The sequence below is a fragment of the Lepisosteus platostomus genome, unplaced genomic scaffold (genome assembly GCF_059453375.1).
Source record: "Lepisosteus platostomus isolate fLepPlt1 unplaced genomic scaffold, fLepPlt1.hap1 Scaffold_40_H1, whole genome shotgun sequence".
In the NCBI taxonomy this organism is placed as follows: Eukaryota; Metazoa; Chordata; class Actinopteri; order Semionotiformes; family Lepisosteidae; genus Lepisosteus; species Lepisosteus platostomus.
In genome coordinates, this window is record NW_028291664.1 from 55,001 (window position 1) to 75,000 (window position 20,000).

The 20,000-nt window shown below is 43.2% G+C and overlaps 3 non-coding genes and 1 pseudogene across 3 annotated transcripts in view; 3 read left to right on the top strand and 1 right to left on the bottom strand.

Annotated features, from left to right (window-relative positions):
• LOC148634005 (U5 spliceosomal RNA) overlaps positions 1-66 on the bottom strand; it is a 117-nt gene extending 51 nt beyond the window's left edge. The window contains exon 1 of the small nuclear RNA XR_015933669.1: positions 1-66. This exon is cut by the window's left edge and continues 51 nt beyond it. This is a non-coding gene — a small nuclear RNA (U5 spliceosomal RNA).
• Positions 67-2,275: 2,209 nt separating this feature from the next.
• trnag-ucc (transfer RNA glycine (anticodon UCC)) lies at positions 2,276-2,347 on the top strand. Its single transcript has one exon. It is a non-coding gene; the product is annotated as a tRNA-Gly (tRNA).
• Positions 2,348-19,112: 16,765 nt separating this feature from the next.
• Positions 19,113-19,185, top strand: trnar-acg (transfer RNA arginine (anticodon ACG)). Its single transcript has one exon. It is a non-coding gene; the product is annotated as a tRNA-Arg (tRNA).
• Positions 19,186-19,820: 635 nt separating this feature from the next.
• LOC148634008 (U1 spliceosomal RNA) lies at positions 19,821-19,961 on the top strand (annotated as a pseudogene).
• The last annotated feature ends 39 nt before the right edge of the window (positions 19,962-20,000 follow it).

Genomic DNA, 20,000 nt, shown 5'->3' on the forward strand with positions numbered 1-20,000 from the left:
TCCTCTCCACGGAAATCTTTAGTAAAAGGCAAAAGATTTGTACGAGATGAAGAAAAACCAGAGTGCGTGGCTGCACAGCTGCAGGAGCCCAGGCCTCCTTCAAGGCCTCTGCCCTGCCGGTCGTGGTTGGCAATGCACCTGGCCTTACAAACGAGCCAGTGGGGCCCGTTCAGCTCCGGGCTCATCGCCTGCGGCTCTCGGCTTGCGGGCGTGCCCAATCCGTGCAATAACTCAGAAAACACCCGGCCACAGTGTGCAGGAAACGACGCACTCTGGGAAGCCGCTATGCAAAGCGAGGTCCCAAGATCCCCTGCGGCCGGATACTTTCCGCCCCCCAAAGAAAAGAGCACCAATCAGACGGCCGGAGACCGAGGACTCGCAGAGCAGACGGCCACAATCGCCATAATAAGAGCCTAACCCTAACCCTATCCCTCGGAAATCTGTGGCGTTTAGCGTGACATAGTCTTGCAGGCATCGTGCTGTCTCACTGCAATACTATACCGCTGGAGGAAACAGTCCATCTGGCCATGAAACTAATTTGAACGTCTAGCTACAGCAACTAACTATATCATGATTTATTCAGGATGTGCGGAATCAGAACGTCCCGGAGACAGCTTCCGAAATCGTGAGCATTCTCTGGTGGTAGGGGCTTTCAAGATGGCGCTCAGGTGGGAGGTAAAGTTTAGTGGTTGAGGAGTTTTTTTTGAGTTTTTCATGACCTGAATGTTAATTTTTGCTTTTTTTGACTACTGAAAAATAAGGACTTAACAGTAGTTGTTTAAACTTCAGTTATAACTGAAAGAAAAAAAAATGATTTTTTTTAGGTTTAAGAATTTCGATATGAGTAACACTGGGAAAAGAAAAGAGAGTGCTGGGTCTTCGAAGGAGAAATCTAAGATACCTCAATCGTATATGTATAGCACTACAAGAAAATTGATGGCAACTAAAGGGAAAAGTGAACCAGCTGGAGGGGACGTGGAAAGAGTGCTGGAGATGCGCTCGTACGCGAGCGCTCGCAGCCCAAGTGAGACTCAGCTGCCAGAGGAAGAGCCGGAGTCCCTGCCCAGCACACCTGTGAAAACCCCGGCAGCCAAGAGAGGAAGGGGCGACCTGACGCTGGAGGAGCTCCAGACCAACATCTTCAACATGATGGCACAGAGCATGGGTGAGCTGAAGGAAATGACTTGATCTAATACAGTCGCAATCGAAAGTCTTAAAAAGTCCATGGACTGTGTGTTTAAAGAGGTTGAAGACTTAAAGAGTGAAGTAAAAGTTCTTAAACAAGTAAATACCAAACAAGAAAAGCATATTAAAGAACTTGAATTGAAAGTGAACGATGTAGATAGATACCGTCGATGATGGAATTTAAAATTATTTGGAGTTAAAGAGGAACGTGATAAGGACCTTGTTGCAACAGTGAAGGGTATCTGTAAAAGGACCCTGCCGGACCAGGAGGACGTAATATCGGCCATTGACTTTGTTCACAAGCTCGGGAGAGCGAACATGTCTGGGCAAGTGCTCCCCAGATCGATTATAATACAGTTCACCAAGAGGACGGCGAGGGACATGCTGTGGCGAGCGGCGAGGGGGAATGAGTATTTGAATGGGAACAAACTGAGGTTTGCAGAGGACCTGTCTGCTGCGGACAGGAGTACCAGGAACCAGCTGTGGCCCCAGGTTGAAGCTGCCAGAAGAGAGGGGAGGAGAGCCTACTTTGTGGGAGCGAGGGCCTTTGTGGACGGGAAGGAGATTTGCTCCCAGTGACTGCTCAGTTAATGATTATGTTTGGTTTTATTTGTTATACCAGTATATACTAGTGTTTCTTTAGTGTTAGTTTGGAATGGTGTAGTTAAGTGTTAAGGACTGTTATAGTTCTGGTTCTTTGAAAAACTCAATAGTTTAGACAGTCTTAGAGTTAGTTATTTGCTTTTGTGTATGTCTTTTTCATGAATGCCAGAGGTACTCGAAATGTTGTTAAAAGAAAAACTGTGTGCTGAGTTTTATTTTTTACAGGAAACGCATGCATGTTGAAACTAAAGTTTATAAATAATTGAGAAATATTAAAGCAAGATATGATACGTGTAAAATATACAATTTGATCACATAATTACTTAATTACCTCTGGTAGTTAAATGCTTTTTTCTGCTGCATTTTTTTTCTCTTGTACATGACTCTGATCCTCTTGTTGTATTTGTATTTGTAAATTCTATGTTTAATAAAAAAAATTTTAAAAAAAGCATTCTCTGGTGGTGTCCTGCAGACTTCCTGTGGGCATGCGTTGGTGGTATAGTGGTGAGCATAGCTGCCTTCCAAGCAGTTGACCCGGGTTCGATTCCCGGCCAACGCAGTGGTGAAAGTTTTCAAATGCCATCATGAGCCTTGGATTGTGACTAGCAAAGCGAAGCCTTTTGAAAGAGCTAAAGCACTGAAAAACGGAATTGAGGGAGAATCTTACAGGGGATTCTGAGTGGTGTCTGCATACACGCAGTCCGATATGGGTGCTGAAAGCTTGAGCTACTCTCAATGTCATGCTGGCTTTCCCCGGAGTAAATCTGTTACATTGAAAGAATGCTTCTCGCAGGTTCAAAAAGGGACCCTTGTTAATTGGAGAAATCAATGATTTCAAATGAATTCTGTATGCGTTAAAAGACAGCTATACACAGAAAACATGCAGGACACTGCTCATGAGTGTGGAGTTCAGCCGAAACACAGTGCGTTTTTTCAAGCCATCTGACAAAGCCCGCCCACTGAAAACTGCAGCAGATCGTGTAAAGACGTTCAACTTTGTAACTACTGCACGCACAGGAAGCAGAATAAATTCCTCTTTTCAAACTGTCAAAGGTTTGCTTTACGAACGCCGCAGGACATCGCACAATCTCTTTTGAACAGGGACAAACGATTTCTTATGGGGCGCAGTAAGTACTGTTACTGTCACTTCTCGATACCGACGTTGGCCTACTATACCATGTTCAGCCACCGCTAGACAATGTACGGCTCTAGCACCGGAGCAAGCAACAGGAGGGCCGACGTCAAACAGGCACATGTGTCGGACATGGAAAGCGACGAGAATGAGATTTGAACCCATGACTGCAGAGCACAATGAATTAGCAGTCCATCACCTTAACCACTCAGCCACCTTGTCGACGAAACTGGGCTGTCCGGACATGGGTTGGCGCGCTCCAGATGATCTTTTTCTTTTTTTTCCCTCGTACTCGAGGGTCATTTTCCTGTTCCACATGTGATTTCAACATTTTCCTTGGGAGATGTCAAGCCAGCAAGCCACTGCTGTGGTTCAGTGGCCAGTGTGGAGTTCAGTGGCCCTGTTGTACACAGAAAGCACATTGAGCTCCTTGGACATGAAAAGTTCCAGATAAGAGCCATTTGTCATCCTTTCTCTTGGTGTCGATGTTGCTATTGTATGTAAAGGTGGCAACTTGCTCAGCAAGCAGGCGGAGCACACACCGAATGCAGATGTGTCTGAGTGGTGTGTCCAAGTGGCTGCAAAAGGACAGCACTCCTGGGGTGCCGTGGCTTAGTTGGTTAAAGCGCCTGCCTAGTAAACAGAAGATCCTGGGTTCGAATCCCAGCGGTGCCTTCTTTGTTGTGTCTTCTCAAACAGAACTGGTCCTTACAGACAACCGCCTACGGCTAGACTTAATTAAATGCAAGTATTCATTTCCTGTCTTTAACGCGACTTGTTTTTCTTAAAATGGATGCAACTTGCAAAACATGAAATACAAGCCTTGCTAATCAGCGCTAGCGGCTGGCAAAAAAAAAAGAAGTCAGCAATGTTTTTTTCTTTAACCTTAACCCTGCTAATGGAGAAGAGTTAAACGACCGAGTCTATGCAGCTTAAATGATGCGCAAGTCGGGTTCTTAGCTGAAAGGGTGGTAAATCACACTCACCCCAGTCCTTAATCTTTTAAAGAGGATACAAAATTGAACCTAGTCGCCACATCACATACATCCTGTTCAATGATAAAAAGGTAACATCTATCCTCGCTCCAGAGTAAATCTCACGTTGAGGGCATCTTTTTTTTCACTTTACCGTGAGTCGGGCTCGGCTGCACAGAGGAGAGAGCAGACCAATGAGGTCACAGGGACAGGGGAGTCACACGCTGGCGGTTTGAATACGCGGAAGATCACTGAGGGATCCACAGTATGTGGACCCTCCGTTTGCCATCAGTCCGCACTCCGGACTCTGAATCCTGCCATCCGAGTTAAGATCTCAGCGGAACCTGAGGCGCAGTTCCTTCTTAAAACGTAATCTGGTGAGCATTTCTAGAATCGCACTTGTATAGATGCAGCCTTTAATGTGTTGCTAGGTTAAAATTGATGACTTCTTGTATTTCAGTAGGCAACTGCCCTCTTGATTTTGGATTTAATCTCTTTATTACAGGGGCGCTTTTATGAAGACAGAGTCATGTTCAGGTACTTTGTTTGATGGAGGAAGCTTATTTCGGACTCTGTGATCTGCTCACCTGGAAAGGTCTGCTGTACTACTACAAGAGAGAAGTAGAGTCTGGAAGAAGGGACAATTTTATGATGCTTTGGAAGATAATGTTTTTTTTTCTTATACTGAAAATGAAAAGTAGTTGTTTCTATATGGACTCAGTCTTTGGAATTTGTATATTTATATATTTCAGTGAACCCTCAGCCATTCCTTCTGTATTGTAATTCAATTTCTCTTTTAAAATTCCTTCCCCACTTCTAGGACCTGCAGTTGCTGAACTCCACAATGGCTTCTATTGGAAAGTCTGTGACTGAGACCAAGTAAGTGTTCACTTTTTTATGAAACCATTATTTATTTTGGAGCAATGAGCAATTCTTATATAAATGCAATAAAATCATTATGCTCAAACTATGAGAGAGAATTTTAAGGATAATTTAAGAAATCAGTCTTAGCTTGTTTCTATACACAGATGGTATTATTTATTTTCAAAGGAAACCCGCGAGGATTCCCCTGGTGTGCAAGATGTGCCTGAATACTTTTGATCAGCTTCCTGCTCACTTCAAGAGAGCGTGTATGAAGCATGCCACGGCAGAAGAGATCGGGATGGCCTCTCAACAGACGAGGGAGGACATGATGAATCACCTGAAGAACGGGGTTTACCACAGAATAGAGATCAAAGGACACTTTGTGGGCTTGAAATACAAAGAAAATCTTGTTCTATGGTACAAGATAAATACAAAACTTAAGCTTTTATTTTAATTAGATTTATTTATAAAGCATAAGCAATCATTTATTACATTAATATATGTGAAAAAACATTTTAGTATCATACGTTTAGTATATTTAGTTCCTAATGCTGAAAGAAATGATCATAGAACATGACATCTAACCTTACCTGCGGTGTTTTTAATCCCTATTGCTCAATGCACGGTGAAAGCATTGCATACATATGTCTGACAATGAGGAATGGGCCCCTGAGACAGTCATTTGCCTGTTTCACAAATGATCGTATTTTACTAGAGATTCTGTTTGGGATTCAGATGTGCATTCTGACAGCAATCCCTTTCAATAAATGATACGTTCTGGATGAGGTCAAAGGTGTTGGAACACTGTATTTAGGATGTGTTTGCAGTGATTGTGTGTCTTCTGCTTCAACGCAGTGATATATAGACGTGCTCCTGTAATTTATTGGTACAAGCCCAGGGCAGTGAGCAGTCTGAGGATTTATTTCCAGACGGCATAGAGCAGTGAAGCAGTGAAGTAGTGCAACACACTGGATCATTATATTGTTAGAATCTATTCTACTTAAATTATTACATTATACACAATTTGAGTTCATTTTAAAAAGTAAAAGGTAATGAAAGGAATGCATTTTCGTAAGAAAGATAATACCGATATGCATGTGATAATCTTCCTTATATCATGTAGTGCGTCATTTGGACACTTTGTGGGATTGAAATACAAAGAAAACCATGTTATATGGTACAAGATAAATACAAAACTTAAGCTTTTATTTTAATTAGATTTGTTTATAAAGCATAAGCAATCATTTATTACATCGCTTCTTGAATTAAATCTTTTGACAAGAGGTAAGACTTCTATTTTACATTTAAACCCATGTTTAGCTGTGTTTTTTAGATTTAACTGAACCAATTTCTGTGTGTGATAATGTCCTTGAATTCTGACAACATCACACTAAATTACATGATATAAAACAGCTAATGTTTCTAGAGATAAAGTTTCTGGGATGCTTCTAATTACTTTTTATTACCAGGGACAGTTTAATTCACCTTGTACAGTACTGAAAGACCAAGATGCTTTTTTCTAAAGTTATTTAACATTTTATAGAACTTTGTCTACTATGGCAACATGATGAGCTTGGTGAAACTTGGAAAAATACTGCTTGGCCACTTATCTTAAGATAAAGATAGGATAAAGGTTTATCTTTTGCACCTACCTGACCCCCAGGGAAGGCCAATGCTTTCTAAGTTGATGGTTCCCTACAGTAGACTGTACCTTATCTTCAAAGGTAATGTATATTGACCCAAATCAGTTTTGGACTCCAATCTACTGACGAAATGGAGCCTATCCTTTTTTCAGGATTTTAGCATCATACGTTTGGTATATTTAGTCCCTAATGATGAAAGAAATGATCATAGAACATTTGGACACTTTGTGGGCTTGAAATACAAAGAAAATCATGTTCTATGGTACAAGATAAATACAAAACTTAAGCTTTTATTTTAATTAGATTTATTTATAAAGCATAAGCAATCATTTATTACATTAATATATGTGTGTAGCGGCGAGGCTTATTAATAAGGCAGAATTAAGTGTTCTGAGCCTTTCCAAATGAGGCCCCATTTCTCTGTTCATCTCTGTGGTGCAGCCACAGAGAGACTATTCATGCAGGGTGATTTAAGGTCCTAGGACAGCTCCCAAAGGGGGATGCACTTAGCTAAGCCTTTCTATCATGATCAATGGTCATCCATTGGCGCCTATCTGTCTAGGGAGTGCCAGTTGGACATCTGGACTGCATTACTAAGTGTCAGGACTAAGTGACTCATATCTCACCTTGATCAATCAATCAGGGACTTGTAGGGCCGAGTAACCCACGTGGGACTCTGATGCCCATGGAACTTTCAGCCAATCAATGAGCTGAAGTTCCTCCAGGTAAAAACAGGCAACACAGAGAGCCTGTGAGATTCAGTAAGATTCAGAAGGGAGGATTCAGAGGATTCTGTGGACAATTCTAAAGGGAATTCAAAGGAGAATTCCAGGGCAGGACGGCCCAGGAGCAGAAGGCTCCCAAGGGCAGGACATTCTCGCAGCGCGCCTCCTGACCATCCTGAGACTCAGCCCGGACAACCACGGAACGGCCAGTGTGTCCAAGTGCCAGAACTTTCCTTTGTTCTAAGAGTCTAGAGCGGAGGTTGCCAGAGAATAACCAGAGGATCCACCCGAGGTTAGCACCAGCAGCAGGCCTCGTGAACAGGTCGGAACTGTGGACAGCTGAATCACTATTCAGAACTAGCTCTTCATCAGAAACGAACCGGTCCTCTTCCTGACTTGCTCGGACCCACAGTCATCTTTTCTCCTGTGCACAAACTTTGCTAGTTAAAGCCAACACTAACTAGCCGGTCAGTGAGCATCAGCAGCGCAGCGTCGCAAGCCGCACAGCACAGCCTGGCACGGAGCCAGAGAGCGCGGATTGGACAGCAACAGCCTGCAACTGTTTCTTTGTACCCGCAGGAAGATCTGAATCCCCAAAGATTGGATGAGTATTCAACTTCAATGCATTACAGCTCGAGAATTCAATTGTTATCCCAACCAGTTGATATCAATTTAATTCCTAAGAGTTATGTACTTGTTTGAGTATCTAATGTAGAAGTTATAACCAAGTTCATTAACGAAACGGTCTTAATGAATGATATACTGAACGTATGTCCTCTTGATATGTGTAACACTTCGTAACTGACTGAATATATATCTTTTGTATTCTGATAACCCTCTTGATAAGATCTGTTAGGTTTACATGCATATTTTATGTATTAATAAATGTATCCTCGTGTATTAGTACCTGTGTGTGCGCGTTGTTTGAGTTATGTCGCATGGTTTGATTCTAAAGCCATCAAAAGAATCAACTTTGTGATTTACTGCTACAATTAATAATTGTCTCAGTAAATGCCCAAACCCTACAGAACTGGTGCCTTCAGAGAGCCACTACATTTAATTTTGCTATGGCAACATTACATATTTGGCGTCCCTGAGCCGGTTTTCTTACATTATTTGGCGTCCCTGGGTGGGCGTGGCAAGACTGAAATGAGTCAACCAAGCGGAATAATTCAATATAAAACGCCGCGGGTTTCATACACAACAATACGGTGTGCTGAAAGCCGAAAGAAAAAAAAAGTTCCCCTTGCTCTTTAAGCAGTGCTTGATTGTTTTGTGATCTTTTGCGATCTACCGGGTTGATTGCATACTTGATCTTGTGGTTTTCTGTGGTAAAACTGTGATTTCGTACTTAAACGTAATACTCTTTAAGTTTAACGATGGTTGCTAAAAGGTCTGAATTCGAGTCGCTATTAAGCACTCTCTCTAGCAGCGACAGGTCTGACCACGATCTCTTCCATATCTCCGTCAGCGGAGAAGCTAGAAGGATAAATCTCCATTCTCTGAGAGAGCTAGCGAAGGACATAGAGAGATTTGACCCCGCAGTGTCAAAGAATAATATCGAGAGTTATATTCAGGACCTCAGGTATACCCTGCAGTATCTGCCAAACGCCACAGAACAGGAGAAAGTGTTTCTGGTCAGGAAAACTACCAGCAGAGCTGTACATGAGTGGATGGCTAGGCAGATGAAAGAAGTCTGTAATGATTTTGAGCAGCTTTGTCAAGCACTTATCGAAGAATACAGTGCGTTTATTGACCCGACTGCTGCGATAGCCGCCGCTCTTAACATTAAGCACAAGAGAGCAGAGTCCCCTCGCGAATATTACGAGAGACTTAGACGAACTTATTTTGCAGGGCGAAATGATGAGGGTTGCGAAGAGAACACACATTTCAAGGGTTTATTCATTGCGAATCTCCACCCGTCAGTCAGAAAGATGATCTTAATGCATACAGATGCACAGACCATGAAAATGACTGATATTAAGAGATTCGTGCAGAAAGCCTGGGAGTATGATGTCCAAAGTCGCTCTGAGCAAAAAGCTGTTAAAGTGACTGTGTTTGCCGTCAGAGCCAGCAGGGTTAATTCCCCCCTGCTCGAAGGAGCACAGGCTCCTGAGCTGGCTAAGCCCCGTTCCAAAGCATGCACACAGGACCACACCCAGCGTCCTAAGTGCCATGAGAACACCGGGGGAGGGAAAGGGCTAGATAAAGCTGAACAAAAGGATTCAGTAGCCACCCGCCTGGCCAGGCTTGAACAAGCTTTATTAGGACAGGGACAACCGCTCCCCAAGGCTGCCGGAAGCGTGAATGAGCTGATACTCTCCACTGGAGGAGGCGGAGACCCGCCCCCTCTCCCTCCCTCAGTCTATCTGATTGAGCAGAAGGGTTCCTGCCTGGATGAATTCAGCCACTCCCAAGTGAGTGCTGACTCCACCCCTGAAGTCACAGAGCAGGCAGTAAAACACAGAGGAAAAGCAAGAAGCTTTTACCTCAAGGCTGCCATGGGAGATGTCTTACACTGTGAGACACTGATTGACACTGAGGTTGAAAGGTGTTTGATGTCACACGGCAAGCTCAAACGGGTTGAAAAAGAAAAGGGCATGCGACTCAGAGAGGAACCTTTGGTGGATCACCAGAAAGGCAAAGTGTGGAAACAGGTCAAGGCTCCTAAGCCTTCTGTACAGAAGGAAAGGGGGGCCAAGAGGCAGACTGTGCTCACACAGTGCCCACCAAACACAGAAGCCTATGTGGAGATTCCTTCTGTTCCCTCTGGACAAGAAATAAAAATATTTCCTTGTTCCCCGGATATACAGGGAAGTCGTGTCCCGGCCAAGGTCCCAACAGCCTCCATGCCACAGGAGCGGTGCTCCAAGCAGCCGCCTGATCCACCAGGTAAAGCACACACCTTTTACATCCCTAAAGAGGAGCAGATCTCCCCACCTGGCGATGAAAAGGAGCTTTCCCTGTGCACCCTGGCACCCAAGAGGGGTCAGGAACACCACCCTGCAGTGGTGGAAGGGATCCAGATGGCAGGAGAGCAGGTTGGTGATGTAGCCCTCACCCTTAGCCCTGAGAGGTCCTCTATTAGTAAGGATCTGCTTGAGCAGCTGTCACAGGGCCACCGCCAGGTGCCCCTGGTGCAACATTCACAGGTTAGACAGGAGGTCCAGCTGGACGCTGAGACTACTGCGCTGTGGACACACCTGATCCCAGATGCCGATTCCCTCTGCTGTGACCCAGGGAACCTGCAGTCAGGTAACATTATTTCTCACAACTACCAGGTAGTGAGTGAGACTGACCTGATTGTTCCTGCCTCAACGGCAGGGTTGCCAACACACCCAGTCCCCCAGAAGGGACAGGGAATGAAAGCCGAGCCGGTTTTCTTACAGCCACCAGCTCAGTCTGTCAGTCTGAGTCTGACCAACAGTGGTTCAGCCAGACTGGAGCTGGATGGTCAAGTCACCCGCCTGCCAGTGCAGGACATCGCAAAGAGGGGTGTCAGAATCCCCGCCTGCACTGACATGGGCCTGGTGAGTGATAGTAAGTTCAAAGACAGTGAACTAGCTATCCCAGTGCTGGGGCAGCTCCCTGAACCCCTAGCAAGGGAAGGGGGGAGCGAGCAGGTGTCCTACACCCACGCCCAGCGAACGATTGTAAACATGCCGATAGAGGGATTCCTCAATCAGGAAGTGTGCAGGGTGGACCTGAACAGTGAGAATGGGGTAACAATCCCAGATCACTCAGGTGCTCCAGATGACCACTCAGCCGAGGGTCAGGCATGCTCTACCGCTGCACCACCCCCTGCAGGGTTCCTAGAGCACAGGCATGAACAAATCGAAAAAGCAGATGCCCTGGAAAAGGAGGAGCAGCATCAGCAGCTGCGTCAGATCTCCCCATATTTCCAGGATGTTGGTGCCCAAGATGCCACAGGGCATACTGAGAAAGACACCATGTACACGCTGCGCCAGCTTAGAAAGGCGACAGTCACTCAGAAGGAGATGACTGGGATCAGCCACCCGAAAAGACTTTTGGGAGGACTGATTGCTGCCGCCACTGTTGCACGTTTGCTTTTTTCTGGTAGATTTGTGTGCTACTGGCACTCTCACCCTGACTGCCCCAAGAAGGCAGGGGTCAGAGATGCCGGAGGGTAGTGACAGACTGTATCGACAGCAGCAAAAGTTGGAAAGCTTAGGGAAAACCCTACAGGCAATTTCCTATGCAACAGGGTTAAACCTTATTCCCCAACCAGTGGACATGATTGTTGGTGTTATACAGTGGGTTTATGCTTGTGTGCAACAGGCCAGAATGTTGACACAAGACCTATTAAGGGAGCTTAGTGCCACTGTAGCTAGTCTAACCACGGCACGATTCCCAACCCACTTGATTCCACTCTTCTCAGTAGAGGAGTATGTGACATTAACCCCATCGCTCATAGCTCACCCAGAAGGCAATCCAAGATTGAATTTGGTTCCAAATCTTGAGATGGGTATGGCTACCAAAGCTATCCATTGGCTGTGTCTAAACGATTCACCAATGAAGGGTGTAAAGCTACTAACGAGCAGAGGGAGGTTAATGAACCCCATGAAGAGCAGGTAGGAAGTAAATGGCTGGTCAGCACACCACATTTAACTGACACTATGACTTGTGACAGGCATGATACAGCTACCACAATGCAGCTACCTAATCAAACAGTTTTCCTGCAAGTTCCCGAGGAGGCCATAGTACAGCATGGTAACTTAACACTGTACGGTCTGGAACCAGACAACATAAGACCAAACTTGAGGTCATGGATGCCTTCAGGTGCCACACTATTGAATTGGATAGAAATCCAAGAAACAGTAAGCCCTGAAGAGGTACAGGTAGTTAGTTTGCTTTAATGGAACAAACCTCCAAACCACCCAAGCAGATACCCAACACAGGTGTTGTGGTTTATCGCGGGGCTGGGAACAGGAACTGTTGTTATTGTAACACTGCTGCTGGGAAGCTGGATCATGACTGACAGTGTACTCTGAATGCTGTACTCTTGCATCAAAATGTAATCTGGGTAGCATGAATGAGTCAAAGGTAGCATGTCAAAAGAAAGGAAGTGATTTCTCCCCAAATATGTACTACAGAGGTATCAGATATTGACAGTGAACTTCCTGATGTGTAATTCCTAGACTTAGATAATGTCTCCTACCGTGTTTATACATACTCCAGATGTTATTCATCCTGTTTGTATCCAATGCTGGTTCCGGTATGAATTCTCGAGGAGTAATGTGGACATTTAAGATTAATGTTCTAATGGCAAGGGACATCACTTAACTCTGTTTTGTTTTGAAGGCAACAACGCCTCAGGACCTCATGACCTTCAAAAAGGGGGGATATGTAGCGGCGAGGCTTATTAATAAGGCAGAATTAAGTGTTCTGAGCCTTCCCAAATGAGGCCCCATTTCTCTGTTCATCTCTGTGGTGCAGCCACAGAGAAACTGTTCTGCAGGGTGATTTAAGGTCCTAGGACAGCTCCCAAAGGGGGATGCACTTAGCTAAGCCTGGCTTTCATGATCAATGGTCATCCATTGGCGCCTATCTGTCTAGGGAGTGCCAGTTGGACATCTGGACTGCATTACTAAGTGTCAGGACTAAGTGACTCATATCTCACCTTGATCAATCAATCAGGGACTGGTAGGGCCGAGTAACCCACGTGGGACTCTGATGCCCATGGAACTTTCAGCCAATCAATGAGCTGAAGTTCCTCCAGGTAAAAACAGGCAACACAGAGAGCCTGTGAGATTCAGTAAGATTCAGAAGGGAGGATTCAGAGGATTCTGTGGACAATTCTAAAGGGAATTCAAAGGAGAATTCCAGGGCAGGACGGCCCAGGAGCAGAAGGCTCCCAAGGGCAGGACATTCTCGCAGCGCGCCTCCTGACCATCCTGAGACTCAGCCCGGACAACCACGGAACGGCCAGTGTGTAAGAGTGCCAGAACTTTCCTTTGTTCTAAGAGTCTAGAGCGGAGGTTGCCAGAGAATAACCAGAGGATCCACCCGAGGTTAGCACCAGCAGCAGGCCTCGTGAACAGGTCGGAACTGTGGACAGCTGAATCACTATTCAGAACTAGCTCTTCATCAGAAACGAACCGGTCCTCTTCCTGACTTGCTGGGACCCACAGTCATCTTTTCTCCTGTGCACAAACTTTGCTAGTTAAAGCCAACAGTGAGCATCAGCAGTGCAGCGTCGCAAGCCGCACAGCACAGCCTGGCACGGAGCCAGAGAGCGCGGATTGGACAGCAACAGCCTGCAACTGTTTCTTTGTGCCCGCAGGAAGATCTGAATCCCCAAAGATTGGATGAGTATTCAACTTCAATGCATTACAGCTCGAGAATTCAATTGTTATCCCAACCAGTTGATATCAATTTAATTCCTAAGAGTTATGTACTTGTTTGAGTATCTAATGTAGAAGTTATAACCAAGTTCATTAACGAAACGGTCTTAATGAATGATATACTGAACGTATGTCCTCTTGATATGTGTAACACTTCGTAACTGACTGAATATATATCTTTTGTATTCTGATAACCCTCTTGATAAGATCTGTTAGGTTTACATGCATATTTTATGTATTAATAAATGTATCCTCGTGTATTAGTACCTGTGTGTGCGCGTTGTTTGAGTTATGTCACATGGTTGGATTCTAAAGCTATCAAAAGAATCAACTTTGTGATTTACTGCTACAATTAATAATTGTCTCAGTAAATGCCCAAACCCTACAGAACTGGTGCCTTCAGAGACCCCCTACATTTAATTTTGCTATGGCAACATTACATATTTGGCGTCCCTGAGCCGGTTTTCTTACATGTGAAAATAACATTTTAGCATCATATTATTACATACAGGTCTCTAGCTTCAACACAGTGATATATATATATACTCAGTGATTTATTGGTACATGCCCAGGTCAATAATCAGAATGAGGATTTATTTCCAGACGGGCTACAGGTAGTGTTGTGAAATACTTCAACACACTGGATCGCAGATTTAGACCCCCTGCACTCTTACTCCTTAAAAACCAAAGAAATGAAGATATGTAGCAATTACATTGCAACAGGGCTGACAGTGACTTAATGCTTATACTAGTGGACTTCTGGTACCTTTAGGGTACGGTGTTCCCTGAAGGGCTCTCAAACCCCGCATTTCAGATGCCTAGCTGTTTCGCTGATGTGTTGCACCTCAGAATCACTTTTAAACCTTACCTCTGGTATCTTTAATCCCTATTGCTCAACGCATGGTGAAAGTATTGCATAAATGTGTCTGAAAATGAGCAATGGGCACCTGAGAGACTCATTTGCCTGTTTCACAAATGATCATATTTGACTAGAGATTCTGTTTGGGATTCAGTTGTGCATTCTGACAGCAATCGCTTTCAAAAAACGATACATTCTGGATGAGGTCAAGGTGCAGGAACACTGTATTTAGGATGTGTTTGCACTTATTCTGTGTCTCTAGCTTCAACACAGCGATATATGTATATGCTCACTGATTTTTTGGTACATGCCCAGGGCAATAATCATTATGAGGATTTATTTCCATATGTGCTAGAGGTAGTGTTGTGAAATTCTTCAACACACTGGATCGCAGGTTTAAACCCCCTGCACTCTTACTCCTTAAATACCAACAAATGCAGATATGTAGCAATCATATTGTAGCGGACACTCATTTGCCTGTTTCACAAATGATCATATTTTACTAGAGATTCTGTTTGGGATACGGATGTGCATTCTGACAACAATCTCTTTCAAAAAATGATTTTACCTTATCGCAGCTTTGCCCTTCTTGCCTCTTTGGAAAATATCTCCATCTTGTGGTCGTTGTTGGTAATGTCTAGACAATATCTCCATCTTGTGGTCGTTGTTGGTAATGTCTAGACAACATCTCCATCTTGTGGTCGTTGTTGGTAATGTCTTCTTATGCCCTTTTTTATTTTAATTCTCTATTAGTTGATTCTAGTATCTCTACAATGGAGCTGAAAATTTTCCAGAAAGTGGTTGCAAGCCCGATATCATGCGAAGAAACTTCAGGATTCGGGGATCAGTCAATGGATTTTCTTCAAAGTTGGATTTTTGCACTCTGTGGACCAAGAGATGTTGTTCTATAATGTTTTTTTTTTTTTTCAAATTTAAAAATATCATTTTTTCATGGAGCTTTGAATGGGATGGATTCACCCTCCTTTAGCCAGGACAGAGCTCCAGGAGCCTGGGTAGGATTCTAGCTTTCTCCCCTTGCAGGCACCTGGCACAGAAGACAATATTTTTTTCCTTAAAATCTTTTTTTTTGTGTGTTCCTTGTTGTTCCAAACTTAATTTTAATCACTTTTAATTAGAGATTTTATTAAAAATAGTGCAATAAATGACTAATTTCACAAAAATTAATGTAATATAAAACGGATGTTTTCAACTTTATTGTAGTGTTTTAGAAACTAATATGTCTTCAAAAATGGTTGTTTTTCACTCCTATGAATGAAAACTGTTGTTATATGATGTTTTTTTTTTCAAATTTTAAATGATCATTTTTTCATGGAGCTTTGAAGGGGATGGATTCACCCTCCTTTAGCCAGGACAGAACTCCAGGAGCCTGGGTAGGATTCTAGCTTTCTCCCCTTGCAGGCACCTGGCACAGAAGACATCATTTTTTTCCTTAAAATCTTTTTTTTTTGTGTTCCTTGTTGCTCCAAACTTAATTCTATTCACTTTTAATTAGAGATTATATTAAAAATAGTGCAATAAATGACTAATTTCACTAAAAATACTAAAAGTAATATAAAACGGATGTTTTTAACTTTATTGTAGTGTTTTAGAAACTAATATGTCTTCAAAAATGGTTATTTTTCACTCCTAGGAATGAAAGCTGTTGTTAAATGATGTTTATTTTCAAATTTTGAAAAAGCAAAGGATTCTAGCTTTCTCCCCTTGCAGGCATCGGACACAGAGAACCTCATGGTTTTCCTAAAAATCATTTTTTATGTTCCCTGGTGTTCCAAACTTAGTTTTAATCAATTTTAATTTGTTATGTTACAAACAGGGTAATACAGTCTTAATTGGACTATAACTAATGTCATATTGTCTGCTACAAAACTGATATTTTCAGCTCTATTGTAGAGATTCTAGAATCAACTAATAAAGAATTGAAATAAAAAAGGGCATAAGAAGACATTACCAACAACGACCACATGATGGAGATATTGTCTAGACATTACCAACAACGACCACAAGATGGAGATATTGTCTAAACATTACCAACAACGACCACAAGATGGAGATATTTTCCAAAGAGGCAAGAGGGGCAAAGCTGCGATAAGGTAAAATCATTTTTTGAAAGAGATTGTTGTCAGAATGCACATCCATATCCCAAACAGAATCTCTAGTAAAATATGATCATTTGTGAAACAGGCAAATGAGTGTCCGCTACAATATGATTGCCACATATCTGCATTTGTTGGTATTTAAGGAGTAAGAGTGCAGGTTTAAACCTGCGATCCAGTGTGTTGAAGAATTTCACAACACTACCTCTAGCACATATGGAAATAAATCCTCATAATGATTATTGCCCTGGGCATGTACCAAAAAATCAGTGAGCATATATATATATATAACTGGGTTGAAGCTAGAAACACAGAATAACTGCAAACACATCCTAAATACAGTGTTCCAGCACCTTTGACCTCATCCAGAACGTATCATTTCTTGAAAGGGATTGCTGTCCGAATGCACATCTGAATCCCAAACAGAATCTCTAGTAAAATACGATCATTTGTGAAACAGGCAAATGACTGTCTCAGGGGCCCATTTCTCATTGTCAGACACATGTATGCAATGCTTTCACTGTGCATTGAGCAATAGGGATCAAAAACACAGCAGGTAAGGTTAGAAGTCATGTTCTATGATCATTTCTTTCAGCATTAGGGACTAAATATACTAAACGTATGATGCTAAAATGTTATTTTTACATATATTAATGTAATAAATGTTTGCTTATGCTTTATAAACAAATCTAATTATAATAAAAGCTTAAGTTTTGTATTTATCTTGTACCATAGAACATGATTGTCTTTGTATTTCAAGCCCACAAAGTGTCCAAATGATGCACCTTTGACCTCATCCAGAACGTATCATTTCTTGAAAGGGATTGCTGTCCGAATGCACATCTGAATCCCAAACAGAATCTCTAGTAAAATACGATCATTTGTGAAACAGGCAAATGACTGTCTCAGGGGCCCATTTCTCATTGTCAGACACATGTATGCAATGCTTTCACTGTGCATTGAGCAATAGGGATCAAAAACAGAATGGAAACAGACATGGAAACCAACAAGGATGGGATTTGAACCCATGCGTGCAAAGCACAATGGACTAGCAATCCATCGCCTTAACCACTCGGCCACCTCGTCAACAAAACTGGGCTGTCCCAACTGGGTTGGCGCGCTCCAGATGATCTTTTTCTTTTTTTTCCCTCGTACTCGAGGGTCATTTTCCTGTTCCACATGCGATTTCAACATTTTCCTTGGGAGATGTCAAGCCAGCAAGCCACTGCTGTGGTTCAGTGGCCAGCGTGGAGTTCAGTGGCCCTGTTGTACACAGAAAGCACATTGAGCTCCTTGGACATGAAAAGTTCCAGATAAAAGCCATTTGTCATCCTTTCTCTTGGTGTCGATGTTGCTATTGTATGTAAAGGTGGCAACTTGCTCAGCGAGCAGGCGGAGCACACACCGAATGCAGATGTGTCTGAGTGGTGTGTCCAAGTGGCTGCAAAAGGACAGCACTCCCAGGGCGCTGTGGCTTAGTTGGTTAAAGCGCCTGTCTAGTAAACAGGAGACCCTGGGTCTGAATCCCAGTGGATAACTGCCTATGGCTAGACTTAATTAAATGCAAGTATTCATTTCCTGTCTTTAACACGACTTGTTTTTCTTAAAATGGATGCAACTTGCAAAACATGAAATACAAACCTTGCTAATCAGCGCTAGCAGCTGGCAAAAAAAAAAGAAGTCAGCAATGTTTTTTTTCTTTAACCTTAACCCTGCTAATGGAGAAGAGTTAAACGACCGAGTCTATGCAGCTTAAACGGTGCGCACGTCGGGTTCTTAGCTGAAAGGTTGGTAAATCACGCTCACCCCAGTCCTTAATCTTTTAAAGAGGATACAAAATTGAACCTAGTCGCCACATCACATACATCCTGTTCAACGATAAAAAGGTAACGTCTATCCTCACTCCAGAGTCAATCTCACGTTGAGGGCATATTTTTTTCCACTTTACCATGAGTCGGGCTCGGCTGCACAGAGGCGAGAGCAGAGCAATGAGGTCACGGGGACAGGGGAGTCACACGCTGGCTGTTTGAACACGCGGAAGATCACTGAGGGATCCACAGTATGTGGACCCTCCGTGCGCCATCAGTCCGCACTCCGGACTCTGAATCCTGCCATCCGAGTTAAGATCTCGGCGGAACCTGAGGCGCAGTTCCTTCTTAAAACGTAATCTGGTGAGCATTTCTAGAATCGTACTTGTATAGATGCAGCCTTTAATGTGTTGCTAGGTTAAAATTGATGACTTCTTGAACTTCAGTAGGCAACTGCCCTCTTGATTTCGGATTTAATTTCTTTATTACAGGGGCACTTTTATGAAGACAGAGTCATGTTCAGGTACTTTGCTTGATGGAGGAAGCTCATTTCGGACTCTGTGACCTGCTCACCTGGAAAGGTCTGCTGTACTACTACAAGAGAGAAGTAGAGTCTGGAAGAAGGGACAATTTTATGATGCTTTGGAAGATAATGTTTTTTTTTTCTTTGAAATCGAAATGAATCAGAATATCAGTGCAAAAGACAGAAGATATGGTTTTAAAACAGACAAAATGTAGAAAACAGGTGTTTCTCACTTTTGGTAAAGAATGGACCGGGGGTAATAGTTTACTAGTTGCAGTGCTGATCTCACTGGGTTACAGTCCTGCAGTGTCACACCGGGGCCAGTGGCGCAATGGATAACGCGTCTGACTACGGATCAGGAGATTGCAGGTTCGACTCCTGCCTGGCTCGGGTCGTTTTTAAACGCATCGGGCTACTCCCTAAGTAGTCTGTGCTACTTACTGCATTGTAATCGTACCCAGTAAGAGATTTCCTTCATGTAAATGAACTGCACCTGACAGCTTTAGAAAAACACCTGGGCTCAGTACGGTGCTGAGAGCTCAGCGTTGCTGTTCTAATTAGCACGCACTGCATCGGCTATGAGCCCGAACTTTTCAATTATTCCGATCAGTAAGTCAACACGTAGTCCACATGAACGGTAGAAATATTCTCTTGTCTGTCTCTTGTTTGTATAGAACTGAATGTCCCTGACAATGTACTGTTAGTTTTAATTGAAGAACGGCACTTGTGTTCAAATATACCAGACAAGTTTATGTAACTGCTCATGCGACACTCAGTTGTAATTAGTCAACGGGAAATAGAGAGCATAGGTCAATATCTCAAGAAACTGTGAAAAACATTATCATGTTTAAGTAAAGAATGTGATTTGCACCAGAAAAAAAGAAAATTGTTGCTATGTAACTGTTACCGTGTCAAAATGTAATGAGATGTGATCATATATACTGTTTTAAGTATGTATATTAATGTAAAGCTTTCTGATTTGTGATGTCCTGTATTTTTTTGTGAAAAGAAAATAAAGTTCTTAAAAATCGAAATCGAATCGGTTCACCCAGGGCGAGGCTCGGCCGTTGCACTCCGGCTGTGCTGACCCCTGCGAATTCCCCAAATGTGGGAATCTCGACTGCATAATTTCTGGTAGTGGGGGACTGGGTTCGCGCTCTCCCCTGATGTGCTTGGTCCAAAATCAGATACGGGAGGGTTAGGAC